We start from the raw sequence: 12200 nt of genomic DNA on the forward strand, positions 1-12200 counted from the left end.
AGAGAAAACATCTGTATTTTTATAGAAATAGCACAACCATAAGCCTAAATAATCTATTTAATAATTTCATTCATTAAAACCAACATAAGCATCAATAACTGCCTCTACGCAGGGTCGAAATCGTTTACAAGGTCGGATTAAGTGTTCCTTGTCTATATCGGACATAACTCGAACAATGTTGGTAGTATGGGGGTGTTCATTAGCACTTTTCTCAACGTTGCTTCATAGATAGTAGTTCAGTGAAGTGAGACCCGGAGAATAGAGAGGCCAAATGTTGGGTGTAATGTAATGACGCAAAATGTCGGTCATGCGCTCTTGGGTTATTTGAGAGTTGTATAAAGGTACAGAATTTTGTTGGAAGACATAAGACTATACATTGCATACACTGTCTTACAATCCTCATGAAAAGTGGAAACTTGGAGAAGACTTCTTGATATGTGGCGATTACCCATAGTTTAAATTTTATGTATAATATAAGGAGAACGTTAGCAAGTTATTTTTTTAAGCCGTTTATTCCAGTATTTGGGAACTCAGTATTGGGATACTTAGTGCAAAATCTATATAAACAAACTGAAGACTACTACGGCCTGACCTTTAAGAAACATATAGAGGACGCATGGAAAATATATCTCGATGATTGTTTCCTAATTTGAACCAAATTTCTAGGAAATCTGGAAGAATTCAGTACCCTCCTCAACAATCCACACCGTAGTCTCAAATTCACAAGAGAAATGAGCTACACACAATTACCATTTCTTGATATAAGGGTAATTAAAAACAACACCACAATCAAAACTGATATTTACTACAAAAGCACAGTACCTAAATTTCAAATCATGCCACCCAACACACAAAAAAACGCAGCATCCCGTAAATATCATACAACGAGCAAAAGAGATACTTTTAGTGTAATTTAGGGCAGCACGAAAAAGACGAATCCATCAACGGAACACAATACCATTTCTAGTAACACACATTCCGCATCACCAAAGGATTCGTAACATCATCAAAACAAATTTTCAAATTTTCAAATCCTAAAGCAATGTCAAAAATTAAAAGAAAAAGCATAATAATTAATCGAACCCTTATCTTAAGCATTAAGCAACCACCTAACCCAAAGAAACTATTAACAAAGGCAAAATCAAAACATGAACAAAGAGGGGTAACATTTACAGTATCTAAGTGTAATGATAATAGATGTGGAACGTGTCAATACAAACATACTGGTAGATCCATTAGAACAAATAAATGGAGAGGTTTTAGCAAGAGTAGATATGAACTACAAAAGCAGAAATTTGATCTACTGCATTAAATGCCCGAATTGCGAGGAACTGTGTATAGGCGAGGCAGTAGATGTATTATCGGAACGCTTACGTGTCTATAAATGATAAATTTGGAACACCAATGTTCGCCAAATTCAATTGAGCGAACATTGGTATAGAAACATGATGGCAGAAAGTGTTTCTAATTTTTCCTTTCCACAAACTACGTGACACAAATAATGCTGGTAAAAAGATAAAAGAAAAATGGTTTATTAAATGTTCGAAACTGTCGTGAACTGAAATAACAACAATATATAACAACCAGTTGATGATGCAGATTGAATTTATCTTTAGCATATGAATACAAACAAATTACAGAATATCGCTACGCTCGGCAAACCATGACGTTTAATTTGCATGCGGATTGGTCAAAACTGTTTCTAAAAATTCAGCTTGTTGGAGCATTCTAAGAGCTACTCTAGGTGTCAAGAACTCAACTGTCAAATTCACTTTTAATTTGTTTATTACTACGAACTTATGAAAGCATGGATTGAACTTTATGAAAATTATAAAATGATTTTTTAATGTTAAAATACCATAATAAATAACATGAAAACCAGACCATATTTATCCAACTGATATATATATATATATATATATATATATATATATTAGAATAATATATATATATATATATATATATATATATATATATATATATACATATATATATATATTAGAATAATATATATATATTATATATATATATATATATTAGAATAATTTATATATATATATATATTAGAATAATATATATATATTACAAATATATATATTATATATATATATATATATGTGGAGGCGCAATGGCCTAGTGGTTAGGGCAGCGGACTCGCGGTCGTAGGATCGCGGTTTCGATTCTCAGACCGGGCGTTGTGTGTGTTTATTGAGCGAAAACACCTAAAAGCTCCACGAGTCTCCGGCAGGGGGGGGATCCCTGCTGTACTCTTTCACCACCCTTTCTCCCACTCTTTCTTCTGTTGGCCTGCTCGCTTAGCCAGCGGGGTGGCGTCATTCGAAGGCTAAAACAATGCGAACGCATTGTGACCAGCGATGTGTAACAACATCTGATGGTCTGGTCGGTCACGTGATCACGTGATATATATATATATATATAAATATATATATATATATACCACCTTCACTTTAGAGAGTTCTTTTTATGTTGTTGGCACTCCGACGAGTGTTCCAATTGATCCGATCAACGGAAAAGCCTGCTCGTTTAATTAAAGTGTAAGTGGCTGAGCACTCCACAGACACGAGTACCCTTAATGTAGTTCTCGGGGGAGATTCAGCGTGACAAAGTGTGTGACAAGCTGACTCTTTTGAAAAAAAAAAAAAAAGACTCCGCCGGTTACGACGACGAGGGTCCCAGCTGATACGATCACGGACAGCTTGCTCGTGAAATTAACGTGCAAATGGCTGAGCATTCCACAGACACGTGTACCCCTTACGTAGTTCTCGGGATAATCAGCGTGACACAGAGAGTGACAAGGCTGACCCTTTGAAATACAAGTACAACTCATTTTTGCCAGCTGAGTGGACTGGAGCAACGTGAAATAAAGTGTCTTGCTCAAGGACACAACGCGCCGCCGGAATCGAACTCACAACCTTACGATCATGAGCCGAATGCCCTAACCACTAAGCCACGTGCCTTCACTCTCTTTTGAAATACAGAAAGATAGATTGAGAGGAAGTTGTAAAAATGTACAGCAGGGTTCGCCACCTGTCGGAGCTTCGTGGAGCTGTAGGTCTTTACGCTCAATAACCACTTAGAGCGCCCGGTCTGGGAATCGGAACCGCAATCTTACGACTGCGAGTCCGCTGCCCTAACCACTGGGCCATTGCGCCTCGAGAGAGGTCTAGTGTATTATAATCTCCTAGTTCTGTATTTCTGTACCTGTCAAAGTCAATAATACATCAGGTTAATAATTAACTGAATATCAATGTACATGATGCTGTCATTTACACTTTTTATATAATCTTTGTTCCAAGTGAGTTACCTCCTAGTATTCTGCTTGAAAGTTAGCGCCTTCAAATGAGGCTAACATAAGATAATAGTTCATGAAAAATTAATCTATATTATTCCTAGTTTTCAATTCAATATATGCCAAAATGTTCCCGAGAACGATGATAAAGCATTTCAGGTAACACACATAATACTATTTCAGGTAACACACACTCTGCATCACCAAAACATTTTTAACATCATCAAAACAAATTTGCCAATCTTAAAACAATATCAAGAATTAAAAGGAAAAACAAAATAATTGTTCGAAAATGCGTATTACATACTTACGCACTAAAAATATTTCCTTCTATTCAGGTAATGAAGAAAGGACAGGGAATGCAAGGTAATGTAGAAAGAACGGGAAACAAATTTGAAAATGACAAAAAGAATATTATTAAGAATATGAATATTGTCTAACCGTTACATTCTAATTCAAATATTGTTTGATTGACGTTACTTTCTAACAGCACGTCCAAAAATAACTTCTGACATCTTAGTTTTCCCAGGTAATTTATCATTGCGTGTTTAGAAAATTCGTTTTTCCTATAACCTCAAACTGATTTATTTCATTAGACTATTTCAAAACTCAGTGCAGTTAAATATATTATGATTTTTGGACTCTTTCTCCATACACATAATATAGAGTTAAATATAATTTGCTGCTCTGGCGTCTTCTCTAAAAATATTATCCGCAAAAATTCAACTAAATATTTACAGGAGTCTATAGTATACTAACCAGCATTACACAGTGCACACTATATCAAAGAAGAGAAGTAATGATAAATTGGCCTTAAGCCTAACTACAAACCCAGCTGCGTATATAGAATGACATGCGTTTGGCTTCTTATCAACACAAATTATTTATTTTCCTTTAATACCAAAAAAAGCGAAGTACATATTAATACCTCAAGAATAATGAAAATTTTATGATTTTTGTTTCAGGAATTCAAATTATAAATATACTTCTGGCATTATTTACTGACACATAATAAATCTCACTCAAGTTTTTGTCAGGAAAATAATGATAATAATTTGAATATTGTATTCATTTTTGCATAGAAATATTGTTTTCGCAAGGCTATTTCCAATATTTCATTTTTGGAAGACAATTTTACATTTTATTGACTACATACGTACAAACACAAACCCGTGCGAGCAGACACGCACGCACACACACACACACATACACACACACACACACACACACACACACACACACGAGCACACACAAACACACACAAAGACACAGAAACATTGACACACACACACAAACATATAATTATATACGAAACATAAGAAAATGAGTTGACAAAGAATTACAAGATCATTTCAAAAACTTTATTAACGCACAGGTGTTTCAGATGTACGATGTGGACTCGCACTTCAATGCCCGAGTAAGTAATATGTAGATTCATTGGCAGCTTAGTTTAGGGAAATATATATATAATATATATATATATATATATACATAGTTAATCCAAACATGAAAACACAAAGGGAAAACACCACAACGCGATGGCGTGGAACAAGTATAGTATTATAGGAGGGTCAGGAAAGCAGGAAAGAAGAAGGAGAGTTTAACGTTTCGAGCGGAGCTCTTCATCTGAAACATAGGAAAAGGAAAAATCCAAAGGAGGGAAGACAGAGGAAAACAAATCGCTAACGGTAAACACGCGGTCACACACACACACAACACACACACACACATATATATATATATATATATATATATATATTATATATATATATATATATATATATATATATATATATTATATATATATATATATATTATATATATATACATCTATATATATTTAAATATATATATGTCGAAAGTAAAGGAATTTTGTTAAAATCTTCGTTCAACTCCATTCTTTTCATTTATTCATATACAAAAACACACAAATTTCCACACACGAACAGGGGGTTCGGCCCTTGGCATGTAAATTCAACCGTGTTTTACTGACGTGAATTTGCTACCCAGGTATCCGAATTATCCATACTAGGATAATTCATTCATCTACTTATATATATATACATATGCGCGCGTGTGTGTATTTATGCATATATATTTATTTATATATATATATATATATATATATATACCTACAAATAAATAAATATATATACCTACAAATAAATATATATATATAACTAGCAAACGCACACGTCCTTTGGACGATTGAAGTTGCTTTGGTGGTATTTTTTTCATTTTGTTCCAGGTGTCACATGAGCACAGCGAGGCGGTTGTTCAGGGGAAATCTCCCATGAAGTAAATTTGAAGGAAGCGATGTTCTGCTTTGTTGACAGGAATAATAGAGACTATACGACGATAGGTTTGACCCTGAATTTTGAACGCTTGCTTATAGGAATCTTCATGATTGGGTTTGTGACCGAAACTTGCCGTCTGGAAGGCAGAGTTATAAAAAAGTACAGAGTGGAAAGACAGATGAGTGCTTTGTAGGTCAGGCAAGCGGGCCTTCCTTGAGCAGCATAGACCACTGGATCCTCCAACCCAATTGAGAGCCTTGCAATACTCTTTACTCTCTTTTACTCTTTTACTTGCTTCAGTCATTTGACTGCGGCCATGCTGGAGCACCGCCTTTAATCGAGCAACTCGACCCCGGAACTTATTCTTTTTTTTGTAAGCCCAGTACTTATGCTATCGGTCTCTTTTGCCGAACCGCTAAGTGACGGGGACATAAACACACCAGCATCGGTTGTCAAGCAATGCTAGGGGGACAAACACAGACACACAAACAAACACACATGCATATATATATACATATATACGACAGGCTTCTTTCAGTTTCTGTCTACCAAATCCACTCACAAGGCATTGGTCGGCCCGTGGCTATAGCAGAAGACACTTGCCCAAGATGCCACGCAGTGGGACTGAACCCGGTACCATGTGGTTGGTTAGCAAGCTACTTACCACACAGCCACTCCTTACAGAGATATCTCCTGTAACAGTATCTCAATTTGTGGCGTAATCGTCAGGGGGATCATAGTTCATCACCATCTGGAGAACAGCGATAATCTGCCCAATTTTCAAGAAAGGGAGCCGCGAAGACGCGCTTAACTACCGACCGGTTTCCCTTACATCAATAATCAGCAAGATGTTCGAAACCATCCTTAAGAAAAGTATGATCCTCCACCTCCTAAACACAGCCTCGATCACTGATTCCCAACACGGCTTCGTGCCGAAGAGATCATGCTTGACCAACTTACTAGTAATGGAAGAATTGGTGACGCGCATCCTCGATGATAGTGATGCTGTTGACATCGTTTTATTGGACTTTGCCAAAGCTTTTGACTCGGTAAACCACCGCCTACTACTTGTCAAGCTTCAAGCATATAGTTTCCATCCGGATATTGTACGATGGGTTGGTGCCTTCCTCTCAGATCGCTCCTTCCAAGTTCAAGTTAATGGTTCGCGGTCCGACGTCTCCAGTGCGAGCAGTGGCGTGCCTCAAGGTTCAGTGCTTCGGCCCTTGTTGTTCTTAGTCTTCATAAATGACTTGCCCGACGACCTCACGCAACACACCCTTCTATTTGCCGACGATATCAAACTGGTCGCTCCTCGCGGTAGTATAGAGGATCTTCGTCGATGCCTCCACCAAATTTGGAAGTGGTCTAACGATTGGGACCTGTGTCTGAACGTGTCAAAGTGCTGTCATCTGCCTGTCGGCTCTACTCCTGCAACTCAACTTGATTTCGAGCCGGGTCGTCTGCTGCTTGAGAGGACCGATCAGGTAAAGGACCTGGGTATCTTGGTGGATTCCTCCTTTTCGCCTTCGGCCCAGTGCGTCCATGCTGCCAACAAAGCGCGCGGAATTCTGTTTTTGATTCGACGGTCATTCGGAATGCTCACAGCAGCCATATTCCTGCCACTCTATGTCACGCTGGTGAGACCTATATTGGAGTATGGGATTCAAGCCTCTTCTCCTTATCTTCTCAAAGACATACAGCACCTCGAAAGAGTCCAGAGGCTGGCTACCCGCATGGTTCATGGTCTCAAAAATTTGTCCTACGAAGAAAGGCTGAGGACGCTCGACCTTTATTCTCTTGAAAAACGCCGCCGCCGTGGTGATCTCATTCTCGCCCACAATATCATAAGCGGGAAGTGTAACCTCTCGAAAGAGCTGTTCTTCACTCCTGCTCCGGAGCGTCGGCTGCGGGGTCATTCCGAAAAGCTCTACCTGCGACGATTTCGTCTCAATCGAATGAGAGGAGCTTTCTCCGTCCGGGTTGCGGATCCGTGGAACAAGCTGCCAGACGAGATGGTGAAGATGCCGACGACCGCTTTGTTCAAAGCCTCCCTGGATCTCAAGTGGCCTGAACTCTTTACATGAACACCACCCTGTACTTAACTCCATGTCCCCCTACATGGCCTTGCTATTTGCTTTTGAGCCAAATTAACTAACTAACTAACTAACTAACTAACCTTTGTTGCCCATCGGCAACTCGATAGCTTCCAATGCCCATGGGCAAGAACCCTCCGGTAAACATTAGATTGAGGTCTCTTCATCCGATGGCTACCGACATCTGCCAACCTTGCGGCAGAAGTGGATACAGCGTTGCGTGCTGGTCGGAGAGTACTTTCCCTCTGGGGCTTCTGCGACCCTCGTGGCCGATGTGGATGCAGCATTGTGTTTGTATATATATATATATATATATATATATATATTTATACATACATATACTTTACGTTTCCATATTGTTCTCCAGTCTTTTTTCGTTATAAATTTGATAATCAAATTTCGAATTTAGCTAAAGTATTCGACTTGAAAAATGTGCGATACAACGCCTATTCATAATTAAATATTTAGGTGGTAATTAGCAATTTTTTTTCTGTCTTATACATCATTTATTCAATAATAGAAAAGTAAATTACATCTCTAAGAGAGTTGACAAAAACATTTGAAGAACTTCATAAAAAATTGATAAGGAAATGCAGGTAATGTTATATAGTTCACCTTCGTAATGAGACTCGTGTGTGTAACGCTCGATATATCCAACTAAGTCGAATTACCATTGTATATTTTTATAAAAACAGCATAAACTTATTTCAGTACAAACTAAAAATATTCAAACTGCAGAAAGTGAAAACGACGCTAGTACGACACATAATCTAATAGACGATGCTTTTGTCGATGTCTAAAAGTTCTGTAAGTTCATTATTGGTATTCATTGTTAAGAGTTCGTCAATTTTCGCATATGTACATATGAAAAGAGTGGGGTGTACTTCCACACAGAAAAATATAGGAGAATTCGTTTTTTAAAATGCATCTGAATTTGAAAAAAAATGTAATTGTTTTTAAATACATTTATTTACAAATATAACAAACTGGTTTCAACACTTTTCTGCTTATCAATGGTATAAACGTAGAGACTTAAAGCTTTTTGTTTAAATTGCAAAGTAGAAAACATGTTTAAATGATGAAATGTTCACAAAATTCACTAGTATCAAAATAATCGGCGAAGAATATAAAAAAAATTCTGATCAACGTGTTTAAATGATTCAATGTTCTATCTATATTTTACTGATTTTCTCCACATGTATGTTTCGCTAAAAGAATGTGCATATGTTTGCCATATACCATCTTACTCTCTCATGTACATAGTCACTCGCCTTACAGTCGTTGCACCGCAGTTAAATCGATGCAAAAACCAGGTAATTGCGAAATTCCGACCAGAAACACCTTTCAGATAGACCGAGAATTATCATCAATTAATCGGTATATTAGTTAATAAATCAAAAGTGATATTCTGTAGTAGCTGTCCGTTATCAGCTTTGTACAATTGACATGTGACTGGTTACCTATAATACCCTGAACAACGCTTTTCATTGCATGTGTGAAAAATAAGCAGCTACATCCAATTGGTACTTTGTATGACTCAGTATTATTCACCAAGTTATAAACCATTTGTCACGAAACACCATGCAATTTCCAGAAATGAATATATAACGTGCGACAATAAATACCTTACATGCATAATATACATTATTCCTATTAGTCATCTTCTAAATATGAGAGAGGTACTTGCATCAGTGTATTTTGCAATTTATGTTTTATAGCATTTATTACATAAATCTCTGAAGAGTAACATTAGAATTGAATCATTGATCTTCAAACTGTACATACATAAGGTAAAACATGCCAACACTGAATTGATCTTTCCAAGTAACACACACACACAATCACTCACACATTCCTACACGTATATGAACTGACAGGAGTTAAATAGTAAATGCATTTACTTACTGGTTTTATTTACTCTTATTGTAAGTCTGTTTGTCACACTTCCATTTTGCATATGGAGATGACTTTAATTTTCACTTGTCGGTCTTTAATCAATTAAACAATTGCATTACAAAGGAGCCAATAGTTAATTTGTTTTACTTAAACTTTCGTTTTAAAATGTATGCGTTACATTAAATTTTGCATTACTGAATTATCTTTAATTCCATTAGCTTGCTGATGAATTAAACAACAAAACGTTAAGCTTAAATGTTGCTAGTATATCCTTTTCAGCTGCTTCACGGCAGTCATCTGTTGCTCTTTCTGTACTTAGTGTAACTACCAAATTTCTCGCTAGATTCCGGAAAATATCAATATATTGATACTCGAAAATCTACACTTTTTAGGTAATAAGTAGTACGAGAAAGGATTTTTGCAGTGCTTGGAATATTCCGGATGATTATTATTACTTATTCGATGGGTGGTGTTTAATATTTTGTACTGAAATAAATCTGGCAATAATTATTGTGTTGCACATGGGCATAAAATCCCTTAAATCGAATAGTTTATGCTAGGAGAACATTTACTTCCCTTCCGCGCACGAACAAAGCAGAAAAAGCATCACAAATCTAAGCACAGATTCAAATATTCCAGTAATCGATTCTTCGGCCATATTCGATACATTAATTCCAACTACACACAAGTCAAAATCTCTTCAATATAATATAATTTTATGTTAATAAATATCAATATTTACACATCTCTATCTTTACACATACACACAAACACGCACACTTTCCTACACGTATATGAACTGACAGTAGTTAAATAGTAAATGCATTTACTTATTGGTTTTATTTACTCTTATTGTAAGTCTGTTTGTCACACTTCCATTTTGCATATGGAGATGACTTTAATTTTCACTTGTCGGTCTTTAATCAATTAAACAATTGCATTACAAAGGAGCCAATAGTTAATTTGTTTTACTTAAACTTTCGTTTTAAAATGTATGCGTTACATTAAATTTTGCATTACTGAATTATCTTTAATTCCATTAGCTTGCTGATGAATTAAACAACAAAACGTTAAGCTTAAATGTTGCTAGTATATCCTTTTCAGCTGCTTCACGGCAGTCATCTGTTGCTCTTTCTGTACTTAGTGTAACTACCAAATTTCTCGCTAGATTCCGGAAAATATCAATATATTGATACTCGAAAATCTACACTTTTTAGGTAATAAGTAGTACGAGAAAGAATTTTTGCAGTGCTTGGAATATTCCGGATGATTATTATTACTTATTCGATGGGTAGTGTTTAATATTTTGTACTGAAATAAATCTGGCAATAATTATTGTGTTGCACATGGGCATAAAATCCATTAAATCGAATAGTTTATGCAAGGAGAACATTTACTTCCCTTCCGCGCACGAACAAAGCAGAAAAAGCATCACAAATCTAAGCACAGATTCAAATATTCCAGTAATCGATTCTTCGGCCATATTCGATACATTAATTCCAACTACACACAAGTCAAAATCTCTTCAATATAATATAATTTTATGTTAATAAATATCAATATTTATACATCTCTATCTTTACACATACACACAAACACGCACACTTTCCTACACGTATATGAACTGACAGTAGTTAAATAGTAAATGCATTTACTTACTGGTTTTATTTACTCTTATTGTAAGTCTGTTTGTCACACTTCCATTTTGCATATGGAGATGACTTTAATTTTCACTTGTCGGTCTTTAATCAATTAAACAATTGCATTACAAAGGAGCCAATAGTTAATTTATTTTACTTAAACTTTCGTTTTAAAATTTATGCGTTAAATAAAATTAAATTTTGCATTACTGAATTATCTTTAATTCCATTAGCTTGCTGATGAATTAAACAACACAACGTTAAGCTTAAATGTTGCTCGTATATCCTTTTCAGCTGCTTCACGGCAGTCATCTGTTGCTCTTTCTGTACTTAGGGTAACTACCAAATTTCTCGCTAGATTCCGGAAAATATCAATATATCGATACTCGAAAATCTACACTTTTTAGGTAATAAGTAGTACGAGAAAGAATTTTTGCAGTGCTTGGAATATTCCGGATGATTATTATTACTTATTCGATGGGTGGTGTCTAATATTTTGTACTGAAATAAATCTGGCAATAATTATTGTGTTGCACATGGGCATAAAATCCCTTACATCGAATAGTTTATGCTAGGAGAACATTTACTTCCCTTCCGCGCACGAACAAAGCAGAAAAAGCATCACAAATCTAAGCACAGATTCAAATATTCCAGTATTCGATTCTCCAGTCATATTCCCATGCATTAATCCCAACTACACACAAGCCAAAATTTCTTCAATATAATATAATTTTATCAAAATTTATGTTAATAAATATCAATATTTACACAGCTCTCTCTTTACACATACGCACACACAAGCACACATACACACATATATATATGCATATGTATGAGAGTGCTTTTGCGTGTGTGTGTGTGTGTGTATTTGCGTTTGTGTGTGCGTGCGGGTACGTGTGTGCATTTGGAAATGTTAATATGTATTAATATAAATTTCGATAATATATCACAGGGATGATCCTCA

General features: G+C 36.0%; 1 protein-coding gene and 1 long non-coding RNA gene across 2 annotated transcripts in view; one reads left to right on the plus strand and one right to left on the minus strand.

The window, feature by feature from the left end:
• Positions 1-2632, plus strand: part of LOC118766502 — an 11591-nt gene extending 8959 nt beyond the window's left edge. Inside the window, exon 3 of the long non-coding RNA XR_005002440.1 lies at positions 2477-2632. This is a non-coding gene — a long non-coding RNA (uncharacterized LOC118766502). The remainder of the gene's footprint in view (positions 1-2476) is intronic.
• Positions 1-12200, minus strand: part of LOC115220560 — a 157215-nt gene that overhangs the window by 49052 nt on the left and 95963 nt on the right. The window lies entirely within an intron of this gene.

This window comes from Octopus sinensis, linkage group LG16 (assembly GCF_006345805.1).
Source record: "Octopus sinensis linkage group LG16, ASM634580v1, whole genome shotgun sequence".
NCBI classification, from domain to species: Eukaryota; Metazoa; Mollusca; class Cephalopoda; order Octopoda; family Octopodidae; genus Octopus; species Octopus sinensis.